Source organism: Bombina bombina, chromosome 3, assembly GCF_027579735.1.
Source record: "Bombina bombina isolate aBomBom1 chromosome 3, aBomBom1.pri, whole genome shotgun sequence".
NCBI lineage: Eukaryota > Metazoa > Chordata > Amphibia > Anura > Bombinatoridae > Bombina > Bombina bombina.
The window spans coordinates 1145889257-1145902050 of record NC_069501.1 but is presented as its reverse complement, the minus strand read 5'-3'; positions in this window follow the sequence as shown (position 1 = coordinate 1145902050).

The window sequence follows — 12794 nt, the reverse complement described above, 5'->3', positions numbered from 1 at the left end:
AGTAAAAATTCAGTCACAATCTGTCTACTTCATCCTCCATGATCCAGATCGTCTATAGAGAGCTCAGGGGTCTTCAAAATCCATTTTGAGGGAGGTAATCAGTCACAGTAGTCCTGTGACAGTGTATTTGACTGTGAGAAAAACGTTAATTATATAATTGTTATCTGTTTTTGGGTACTAAGGGTTTAATCATCCATTTGCTGGTGGGTGCAATCCTTTGCTAACTTAATACATTTACTGTGAAAATTTGGTTGCTATAACTATTTTTGATCATTGTTATTTCAACTGTGTCAGTTTTTCTGTGCTTCTTAAAGGCACAGTAACGTTTTTTATATTACTTGTAAATTAATTTTGAAAAGTATTTCCAAGTTTGCTAGTCTCATTGCTAGTTTATTTAAACATGTCTGACTCAGATGAATCTCTTTGTTCACTATGTTTAAAGGCCAATGTGGAGCCCAATAGAAATTTGTGTACCAATTGCATTGATGCTACTTTAAATAAAAGTCAATCTTTACATGTAAAGAAATTATCACCAGACAACGAGGGGGAAGTTATGCCGACTAACTCTCCTCACGTGTCAGTACCTGCGCCTCCCGCTCAGGAGGTGCGTGATTTTGTGGCGCCAAGTACATCAGGGAGGCCCTTACAAATCACTTTGCAGGACATGGCTACTGTTATGACAGAAGTATTATCTAAGTTGCCAGATTTAAGAGGCAAGCGCGATAGCTCTGGGTTAAGGATAGAGCGCGCGGATGAGATGAGAGCCATGTCAGATACTGCGTCACAGTTTGCAGAACGTGAGGACGGAGAGCTTCATTCTGTGGGTGACGGATCTGATCCAGGGAGACTGGATTCAGAAATTTCCAATTTTAAATTTAAGCTAGAGAACCTCCGCACATTGCTAGGGGAGGTATTAGCGGCTCTGAATGATTGTAACACGGTTGCAATTCCAGAGAAATTATGTAGGTTGGATAAATACTATGCGGTACCGGTGTATACTGACGTATTTCCTATACCAAAAAGGCTTACAGAGATTATTAGCAAGGAGTGGGATAGACCTGGTGTGCCTTTTACCCCTCCTCCCATATTTAGGAAAATGTTTCCTATTGACGCCACCACACGAGACTTATGGCAGACGGTCCCTAAGGTGGAGGGAGCAGTTTCTACTTTAGCTAAGCGTACCACTATCCCGGTGGAGGATAGTTGTGCCTTTTCAGATCCAATGGATAAAAAATTAGAGGGTTACCTTAAGAAAATGTTTGTTCAACAAGGTTTTATTTTACAGCCCCTTGCATGCATTGCGCCTGTCACTGCTGCGGCAGCATTCTGGTTTGAGTCTCTGGAAGAGGCCATTCGCTCAGCTCCATTGGATGAAATAATGAACAAGCTTAAAACACTTAAGCTAGCTAACGCATTTGTTTCTGATGCTGTTGTGCATTTAACCAAACTTACGGCTAAGAACTCCGGATTCGCCATCCAAGCGCGCAGAGCGCTATGGCTTAAATCCTGGTCAGCTGACGTGACTTCTAAATCCAAATTGTTTAATATTCCTTTCAAAGGGCAGACCTTATTCGGGCCCGGCTTGAAAGAAATTATTGCTGACATTACGGGAGGTAAGGGCCATGCTCTACCTCAGGACAGGGCCAAATCAAAGGCCAAACAGTCTAATTTTCGTGCCTTTCGTAACTTCAAGGCAGGAGCAGCATCAACTTCCTCCGCTCCAAAACAGGAAGGAGCTGTTGCTCGTTACAGGCAGGGCTGGAAAGTTAACCAGTCCTGGAACAGGGGCAAGCAGGCCAAGAAACCTGCTGCTGCCCCCAAGACAGCATGAAGAGAGGGCCCCCTATCCGGAAACGGATCTAGTGGGGGGCAGACTTTCTCTCTTCGCCCAGGCTTGGGCAAGAGATGTCCAGGATCCCTGGGCGTTGGAGATCATATCTCAGGGATATCTCCTGGACTTCAAAATTTCTCCTCCACGGGGGAGATTTCATCTTTCAAGGTTATCAGCAAACCAAACAAAGAAAGAGGCGTTTCTACGCTGTGTACAAGACCTCTTACTAATGGGGGTAATCCACCCAGTTCCGCGGACGGAACACGGGCAGGGATTCTATTCAAATCTATTTGTGGTTCCCAAAAAAGAGGGAACCTTCAGACCAATCTTAGACTTAAAAATCCTAAACAAATTTCTAAGAGTTCCATCATTCAAAATGGAAACTATTCGAACCATCCTTCCCATGATCCAAGAGGGTCAGTACATGACCAAGGTGGACTTAAAGGATGCCTACCTTCACATACCGATTCACAAGGACCATTACCGGTATCTGAGATTTGCCTTCCTAGACAGGCATTACCAGTTTGTAGCTCTTCCCTTCGGATTAGCTACGGCTCCAAGAATCTTTACAAAAATTCTAGGATCACTTCTGGCGGTACTAAGACCGCGAGGCATAGCGGTGACTCCGTACCTAGACGACATTCTGATACAAGCGTCAAGTTTTCAAACTGCCAAGTCTCATACAGAGATAGTTCTGGCATTTCTGAGGTCGCATGGGTGGAAGGTGAACGTGGAAAAGAGTTCTCTATTACCACTTACAAGAGTTCCCTTTCTAGGGACTCTTATAGATTCTGTAGAGATGAAAATTTACCTGACAGAGGCCAGGTTATTAAAACTTCTAAATGCTTGCCGTGTCCTTCACTCCATTCCACACCCGTCAGTAGCTCAGTGCATGGAAGTAATCGGCTTAATGGTAGCGGCAATGGACATAGTACCATTTGCGCGCATGCATCTCAGACCGCTGCAATTGTGCATGCTAAGTCAGTGGAACGGGGATTACTCAGATTTGTCCCCCCTACTAAATCTGGATCAAGAGACCAGAGATTCTCTTCTATGGTGGCTTTCTCGGCCACATCTGTCCAAGGGGATGACCTTTCGCAGGCCAGATTGGACGATTGTAACAACAGACGCCAGCCTTCTAGGCTGGGGAGCAGTCTGGAATTCCCTGAAAGCTCAGGGATTATGGACTCAGGAGGAGAAACTCCTCCCAATAAATATTCTGGAGTTAAGAGCAATATTCAATGCTCTCCTAGCTTGGCCTCAGTTAGCAACTCTGAGGTTCATCAGATTTCAGTCGGACAACATCACGACTGTGGCTTACATCAACCATCAAGGGGGAACCAGAAGTTCCCTAGCGATGTTGGAAGTCTCAAAGATAATTCGCTGGGCAGAGTCTCACTCTTGCCACCTGTCAGCGATCTACATCCCAGGCGTGGAGAACTGGGAGGCGGATTTTCTAAGTCGCCAGACTTTTCATCCGGGAGAGTGGGAGCTTCATCCGGAGGTCTTTGCTCAACTGATTCGTCGTTGGGGCAAACCAGATCTGGATCTCATGGCGTCTCGTCAGAACGCCAAACTTCCTTGTTACGGATCCAGGTCCAGGGACCCGGGAGCGGTGCTGATAGATGCTCTGACAGCCCCTTGGGTCTTCAACATGGCTTATGTGTTTCCACCATTCCCAATGCTTCCTCGTTTGATTGCCAAGATCAAACAGGAGAGAGCTTCGGTGATTCTGATAGCGCCTGCGTGGCCACGCAGGACCTGGTATGCAGACCTAGTGGACATGTCGTCCTGTCCACCGTGGTCTCTGCCTCTGAGACAGGACCTTCTACTTCAGGGTCCTTTCAAACATCCAAATCTAATTTCTCTGAGGCTGACTGCATGGAGATTGAACGCTTGATTCTATCAAAGCGTGGTTTCTCGGAGTCGGTTATTGATACCTTAATACAGGCTAGGAAGCCTGTTACCAGAAAAATTTACCATAAAATATGGCGTAAATATTTACATTGGTGCGAATCCAAGAGTTACTCATAGAGTAAGGTTAGGATTCCTAGGATATTGTCCTTTCTACAAGAGGGTTTAGAAAAGGGCTTATCTACTAGTTCGTTAAAGGGACAGATTTCTGCTCTGTCTATTCTTCTACACAAACGTCTGGCTGAAGTTCCAGACGTTCAGGCTTTCTGTCAGGCTTTAACTAGGATTAAGCCCGTGTTTAAGTCTGTTGCTCCGCCGTGGAGCTTAAACTTAGTTCTTAATGTTCTTCAAGGCGTTCCATTTGAACCCCTTCATTCCATTGATATCAAGTTGTTATCTTGGAAAGTTCTGTTTTTGATGGCTATTTCCTCGGCTCGAAGAGTCTCTGAGTTATCTGCCTTACATTGTGATTCTCCTTATCTGATTTTTCATTCAGACAAGGTAGTCCTGCGTACTAAACCTGGGTTCTTACCTAAGGTAGTTACCAACAGGAATATCAATCAAGAGATTGTTGTTCCATCTCTGTGTCCTAACCCTTCTTCAAAGAAGGAACAACTTTTGCATAATCTGGACGTAGTCCGTGCCCTGAAATTCTATTTGCAGGCAACTAAGGATTTTCGTCAAACTTCTTCCCTGTTTGTCGTTTACTCTGGACAGAGGAGAGGTCAAAAGGCTTTGGCTACCTCTCTCTCTTTTTGGCTTCGTAGTATAATACGCTTAGCCTATGAGACTGCTGGACAGCAGCCTCCTGAAAGGATTACAGCTCATTCTACTAGAGCTGTGGCTTCCACCTGGGCCTTTAAAAATGAGGCCTCTGTTGATCAGATTTGCAAGGCTGCGACTTGGTCTTCGCTTCACACTTTTTCAAAATTTTACAAATTTGACACTTTTGCTTCCTCGGAGGCTATTTTTGGGAGAAAGGTACTTCAGGCAGTGGTTCCTTCTGTTTAATGTTCCTGCCTTGTCCCTCCCTTCATCCGTGTACTTTAGCTTTGGTATTGGTATTCCATAAGTAATGGATGACCCGTGGACTGACTACACTTAACAGGAGAAAACATAATTTATGCTTACCTGATAAATTCCTTTCTCCTGTAGTGTAGTCAGTCCACGGCCCGCCCTGTTTTCACGGCAGGTCTAAATTTTAATTAAACTCCAGTCACCACTGTACCCTATGGTTCCTCCTTTCTCGTCTGCTTTGGTCGAATGACTGAGTATGATGGGTGAGGGGAGGAGCTATATAGCAAGCTCTGCTGGGTAATTCTCTTGCAGTTTCCTGTTAGGAAGAGAAATATTCCATAAGTAATGGATGACCCGTGGACTGACTACACTACAGGAGAAAGGAATTTATCAGGTAAGCATAAATTATGTTTTTGCAGCTTGAGACTTCCAGCTTCCCTGAAGGAGTCCCCTGAATACTTAGGACCTCTACAAAGGGTTTTTGTGCCTTCAAAAGTCATTGTATGTGCAGGTAGGGCCACAGCAGAGCTGTGGCAGTTTGTTGTGACTGTTAAAAAACGTTTTATGTTTTTTTTTTATCCAGTTTTGAAACTAAGGGGTTAATCATCCATTTGCAAGTGGGTGCAATGCTCTGTTAGTCTATTATACACACTGTAAAAATTTCGTAAGATTTACTGCTTTTTATCACTGTTTTTCAATTTCTGACACAATTTTTTTCTCTTAAAGGCACAGTACCGTTTTTATTTTTTGCTTGTTTACATTTATCAAAGTGTTTTCCAAGCTTGCTGGTCTCATTGCTAGTCTGTTTAAACATGTCTGACATAGAGGAAACTCCTTGTTCATTATGTTTAGAAGCCATTGTGGAACCCCCTCTTAGATTGTGTACCAAATGTACTGATTTTACTTTGTTATAAAGATCATATTCTGTCTTTAAAAGATTTATCACTAGAGGAAATTGACAAGGGGGAAGTTATGCCGACTAACTCGCCCCACGTGTCAGAACCTTTGACTCCCGCTCAAGTGGCGCCAAGTACATCTAGCGCGCCCATGGCGTTTACTTTACAAGACATGGCGGCAGTTATGGATCATACCCTTACAGCGGTATTGTCCAAACTACCAGGGTTACAAGGAAAGCGAGACAGCTCTGGGACTAGAAAAAATACAGAGCTCTCTGACGCTTTAGTAGCTGTGTCTGATATCCCCTCACAATATGCAGAAGCTGAGGCAGGAGAGCTTCTTTCTGTGGGTGATTTTTCTGACTCAGGGAAGATGCTTCAACCTGATTCTGATATTTCTACATTTAAATTTAAGCTTGAACACCTCCACGTGTTGCTCAGGGAGGTTTTAGCTACTCTGGATGACTGTGACACCATTATAGTGCCAGAGAAATTGTGTAGATTGGATAAATACTATGCAGTGCCTGTTTACACTGATGTTTTTCCAATACCTAAAAGGTTTTCAGAAATTATTACTAAGGAATGGGATAGACCAGGTGTACCGTTCTCTCCCCCTCCTATTTTTAAGAAAATGTTTCCAATAGATGCCGCTACACGGGACTTATGGCAAACGGTCCCTAAGGTGGAGGGAGCAGTTTCTACCCTAGCTAAGCGTACAACTATTCCCGTCGAGGACAGTTGTGCTTTCCTTGATCCAATGGATAAAAAGTTAGAGGGTTACCTTAAGAAAATTTTTATTCAACAAGGTTTTATTCTCCAGCCTCTTGCATGCATTGCCCCGGTCACTGCTGCTGCGGCCTTCTGGTTTGAGTCTCTGGAAGAGGCCTTACAGGTAGAAACTCCATTGGATGATATCCTTGACAAGCTTAAAACGCTTAAGCAAGCCAATTCATTTGTTTCTGACTGCCGTTGTTCATTTAACCAAACTAACAGGTAAGAACTCAGGTTTTGCTATACAGGCGTGTAGGGCGCTATGGTTTAAATCCTGGTCAGCTGACGTTACTTCAAAGTCTAAGCTTCTCAACATTCCCTTCAAGGGGCAGACCCTATTCGGGCCTGGACTGAAGGAGATCATTTCTGATATTACTGGAGGAAAAGGTCATGCCCTTCCTCAGGATAGGTCTAATAAATTAAGGACCAAACAAACTAATTTTTGTGCCTTTCGAAACTTTAAGACGAGCGCGGCATCAACTCCCTCTAATGCAAAACAAGAGGGAAATTTTGCCATGTCCAAGCCGGTCTGGAGACCTAACCAGGCCTGGAACAAAGGTTAGCAGGCCAAGAAGCCTGCTGCTGCCTCTAAGACAGTAGGGGGCAGACTTTCTCTCTTCGCCCAGGCTTGGGCAAGAGATGTCCAGGATCCCTGGGCGTTGGAAATTGTGTCCCAGGGATATCTTCTGGACTTCAAAGCTTCTTCCCCAAAAGGAAGATTTCACCTCTCACAATTATCTGCAGACCAGATAAAGAGAGAGGCATTCTTACATTGAGTTCAAGACCTCCTAGTTATGGGAGTGATCCACCCAGTTCCAAAGGAGGAACAGGGGCAAGGTTTCTATTCAAATCTCTTTGTGGTTCCCAAGAAAGAGGGAACCTTCAGACCAATCTTAGATCTCAAGATCCTAAACAAATTTCTCAGGGTCCCATCTTTCAAGATGGAGACTATTCGAACCATCCTACCTATGATCCAGGAGGGTCAATGCATGACTACCGTGGACTTAAAGGATGCTTATCTTCACATTCCGATACACAAAGATCATCATCGGTTTCTCAGGTTCGCCTTCTTAGACAGGCATTACCAGTTTGTGGCTCTTCCCTTTCGGTTAGCTACGGCACCAAGAATCTTTAGGAATGTTCTGGGGTCACTTCTGGCGGTCCTAAGGCCGCGGGGCATAGCAGTAGCCCCTTACTTAGACGACATTCTGATACAGGCGTCGAATTTCCAAATTGCCAAGTCCCATACGGACATTGTTCTGGCATTCCTGAGGTCTCATGGGTGGAAAGTGAACGAAAAGAAGAGTTCTCTATCCCCTCTCACAAGAGTTTCCTTCCTGGGAACTCTGATAGATTCTGTAGAAATGAGGATTTACCTGACAGAGGACAGGTTGTCAAAACTTCTAAATTCCTGCCGTGTTCTTTATTATTTTTTTCGCCCTTCGGTGGCTCAGTGTATGGAAGTAATCGGCTTAATGGTAGCGGCAATGGACATAGTTCCGTTTGCCCGCCTACATCTCAGACCGCTGCAACTCTGCATGCTCAGTCAGTGGAATGGGGATTTGTCCCCTCTACTAAATCTGGATCAAGAGACCAGGGATTCTCTTCTTTGGTGGCTATCTCGGGTCCATCTGTCCAAAGGTATGACCTTCCGCAGGCCAGATTGGACAATAGTAACAACAGATACCAGCCTTCTGGGCTGGGGTGCAGTCTGGAACTCTCTGAAGGCTTCGGGGGTCGTGGACTCAGGAGGAGGCACTCCTTCCAATAAACATTCTGGAACTGAGAGCGATATTCAATGCTTTTCAAGCTTGGCCTCAGCTAGCGGCAGTGAGGTTCATCAGATTTCAGTCGGACAACATCACGACTGTAGCTTACATCAACCATCAAGGGGGAACAAGGAGTTCCCTAGCGATGTTGGATGTTTCAAAGATAATTTAATGGGCAGAGATTCACTCTTGCCATCTATCAGCTATCCATATCCCAGGAGTAGAGAACTGGGAGGCAGATTTTCTAAGTCGTCAGACTTTTCATCCGGGGGAGTGGGAGCTCCATCCGGAGGTGTTTGCACAGTTGATTCAACGTTGGGGCAAACCAGAACTGGATCTCATGGCGTCTCGCCAGAACGCCAAGCTTCCTTGTTACGGATCCAGGTCCAGGGATCCCAAGGCAGCGCTGATAGATGCTCTAGCAGCGCCTTGGTCCTTCAACCTGGCTTATGTGTTTCCACCGTTTCCTCTGCTCCCTCGTCTGATTGCCAAGATCAAACAGGAGAGAGCATCAGTAATTTTGATAGCACCTGCGTGGCCATGCAGGACTTGGTATGCAGATCTGGTGGACATGCCATCCTTTCCACCATGGACTCTGCCTCTGAGGCAGGACCTTCTACTTCAGGGTCCTTTCAACCATCCAAATCTAATTTCTCTGCGGCTGACTGCTTGGAAATTGAACGCTTGATTTTATCAAAGCGTGGTTCCTCCGAGTCGGTCATTGATACCTTAATACAGGTGCGAAAGCCTGTCACCAGGAAAATCTATCATAAGATATGGTGTAAATTTCTTCATTGGTGTGAATCCAAGGGTTACTCATGGAGTAAGGTCAGGATTCCTAGGATATTATCTTTTCTCTAAGAAGGATTGGAGAAGGGTTTGTCAGCTAGTTCCTTAAAAGGACAGATTTCTGCTCTATTCTTTTGCACAAACGTCTGGCTGAGGTTCCAGACGTGCAGGCGTTTTGTCAGGCTTTAGTCAGAATCAAGCCTGTGTTTAAACCTGTTGCTCCGCCTTGGAGTTTAAATTTAGTTCTTAAGGTTCTTTAAGGGGTTCCGTTTGAACCTTTGCATTCCATAGATATTAAGCTCTTATCCTGGAAGGTTCTGTTTATAGTAGCTATCTCCTCGGCTCGAAGAGTTTCGGAGTTATCTGCTTTACAATGTGATTCCCCTTATCTCATTTTTCATGCAGATAAGGTAGTGTTACGTACCAAACCTGGTTTTTTACCTAAGGTGGTATCTAATAAAAATATCAATCAGGAGATTGTTGTACCGTCACTGTGTCCTAATCCTTCTTCAAAGAAGGAACGTCTTTTACACAATTTTGTCGTGGTTCGTGCTTTAAAGTTTTATTTACAAGCTACTAAAGATTTTCGTCAAATATCTGCATTGTTTGTTGTCTACTCTGGACAGAGGAGAGGCCAAAAGGCTTCGGCAACCTCTCTTTCTTTTGGCTAAGGAGTATAATACGCTTAGCTTATGAGACTGCTGGCCAGCAGCCTCCTGAAAGGATTACAGGTCATTCTACTAGAGCGGTAGCTTCCACATGGGTTTTTAAAATGTTATACTTTTGCTTCTTCGGAGGCTATTTTTGGGAGAAAGGTCTTGCAGGCAGTGGTGCCTTCCGTTTAAGCTCCTGCCTTGTCCCTCCCTTCATCCGTGTCATATAGCTTTGGTATTGGTATCCCATAAGTAATGGATGATCCGTGGACTGGATACACCTTACAAGAGAAAACATAATTTATGCTTACCTGATAAATTTATTTCTCTTGTGGTGTATCCAGTCCAAGGCCCGCCCTGTCATTTTAAGGCAGGTGTTTTTTATTTTTAAACTACAGTCACCACTGCACCCTATAGTTTCTCCTTTCTCTTGCTTGTCTTCGTACGAACGACTGGTAGTGGCAGTTAGGGGAGGAGCTATATAGACAGCTCTGCTGTGGGTGATCCTCTTGCAGCTTCCTGTTGGGAAGGAGAATATCCCACAAGTAATGGATGATCCGTGGACTGGATACACCACAAGAGAAATAAATTTATCAGGTAAGCATAAATTTATGTTTTTATCGGAACCTAGAGTTTCCTTCCCCATGCAGTGGAGGGTTGGAGGGCTTAGCGTGCCATTACTGCAGTTTGAGCGGTTTGGACTTTGTTTTTAGGGCTCTGGATTTGTCCTTTTGGGCTTGGTCCTTTAACAGCTAGTATGAATAACTGCCTTGCAGGCGGAAGGTTTGCACTTTGAAACCAGCTGCAGTTCTTTGCACCTTGACTTGTGTGCGCGTAAGCTGTTTAAAATGTAACCAGCTGCTGCTCTTACTCTTTGACGTGTACTGTCTGGCTTAGTTATAAGTCATTTTGGGTCGTCTTCCATTGTCTCCAGGTGAGTTAGATCTCCTTTTAGGGATCTGGGTTCCCGGGTGATGGTTGATCCCTGTGGGGACATTGTTTAGCTCGGGGTTTCCCCGGAACTGGGAAGGCTGTGTGCCTTTTTTCCCTGTATTCCTCTGTGTGGAGGTGATGTGGAGACTAGCCCTGCTCAAAGGTTTTTTTTTTTTTTACCTCGAGGTATCCCTTGCTTGTTGTCCTGAGACTGTTTGATAAGTCTAGGGTCGTAATACGACTTTTCTCGCCTTGCTCCCTGGAGTGTAGGACTTTAGCTAGGGGTGGTTCCTTTGTTCGGTCGGGACTTAAGTGTTCTTCTCGCTATCCGGATTGATCTGGATATTGAATCCATATCCCTTGTGTCTGGTTTTTGCCAGATGGGGTGTTCAGTTCTCGGGTAATGTTTGCCTGAACTATTTGGTGCCTGAACCTGTTTTCTCCCTGAGGCTTCCGGTTTCTGAAGCTTCGCTCTGCGTTTTCCTTGTGGACTCAGTTATGGGTTGTTCTGGAATCTTGGACCTCAGGGCTGGTTGGGGGGGGGGGTTCCACGGTAGTGTAAACTTGGGCTATGTCCTTTTCTCAATCTACCTGGTCATGGTTGGCCAGGTTTTTCTGAGTGTGTATTACCAAGCAGCCCATGTAGCCTAGTGGTTAGCTTTGTGGCATTGCAACTCAAGGGTTGTTGGTTCGTATCCAGCTGCTGGAGCTGGATGTCCATTTCTGATGCGCCTTAGGGTTGCATTCCCTAGGTCAGCTTGCTAGTGTAGGCCGTGGATTCCCTGCTCTGCAGGCGATTGGGTTAGCTGTGTCTCTGCTGAACCCATTACACAGGGATGTTGGCAAGCTACTTGTAGGGGGGTCCTTTTCAAGGACATCTGTATTGGGGATTTTTCTCTCCATTAGCCGGTGGCTTCGGGCCTTGAGGACAGATGTTGCCCTTCCGGCTACATCCCTTTTCTTTAAGGGTTATTCTCCTTATTGAGATGTAGTCCTTTTCTTTGGGCTTCTCCTGGATCGGAAGGTGGAAAGGTGGGATTGTTACGTTCCATCTGGAGTCTTGCTGGCTCCAAGTGAGACTTTGTTGGGCCTTTTGCTAGATCCTTGGGTCTACGGCCTTATCGTCTGTTTTAGGAGTCGGGTTGTACCTGTACTCTGGTGGGATGGCTCTCGCCATCTTTCTGCTCGTTCCTGAACTAGTTTTGGGGTTCTTCTGTTCCCCTGTTTGAATTCACTGATGCTGGGTTTGTCCGGCTGGGTGTGGGTTCTGAAAGATGTTGTCTTTTCAGGATCTCGTGGGCATATTTGAGAACTATCCTGTTAGCTCAGATGTCTAGGATATAGATCTAGCTTTTAGTTAGCTCGCTAGGTTTACAGGTAGAGGGATTACACTTCCTTCGGGTTCCGGCTGTATCCTCTCCTTCTCGGGGGGCCTTTATTGAGGTTCTGCCCTTTTGGAGACCTGTGTGTAGGTCTGGCGACTTAGGTTGCCTAGAGCGTGCCCTCTGTCTGGGGGTTACTTTTGCAGTCTGTTTTCTTGCTTGGCTGCTTCTACTATCCTCTGTGTTTTCCTGATGTGGACTCTGTGTTCTCGACTATTAAGTGTTTGCAGGATGTTGGAGGGAAGAGTTTTTCTGTCTCTGTGCAGAGTCTTATCCCGGTTTCCACTTGGTATAGGCGTAGCCTCCTTTCTCTGTTTGGGTCCATTTGGGTCTTTGTGAGCTGGGCTCACTATTGGAGGTTTCCTTTTATGGATTAGGGTGACCTTTCTTTTTCCTTTTGATTCTCCTTTGCCTTGTCCCCTTGGGGGTTTAGGACATAAAAAAGAACCCTAGCAAAAATGGAAAGAACCTGTAAAAAAATTGCCAAAGTGTCTTTTCATGCGTCCACTATAAGATAAAGACTAAACAAAAATAGTATGAAAGGAAGCACACCGCAAAATATTAAAGACCACATGACCTCTCAAGTTTTGGTGTTGACTGAATTATGCAAATGTTGAACTCTTTAGCTGATAGTTTATAATTTAAGGAGGAAAAACAAACAGCGCACACATATTTTATTTAGACTCTAAATGTAAGTACATTCCAGTATGGATATAAAGAGGTACAATTTGTGTGCTATTAGTTTACACAAATTGTTTTAAATATCCTCTGATTTTGATATTAATAGACAAAGAATATGAAGCAATACCCGGTTTTCAAAAGCTTTTCAAAAGCTTTTC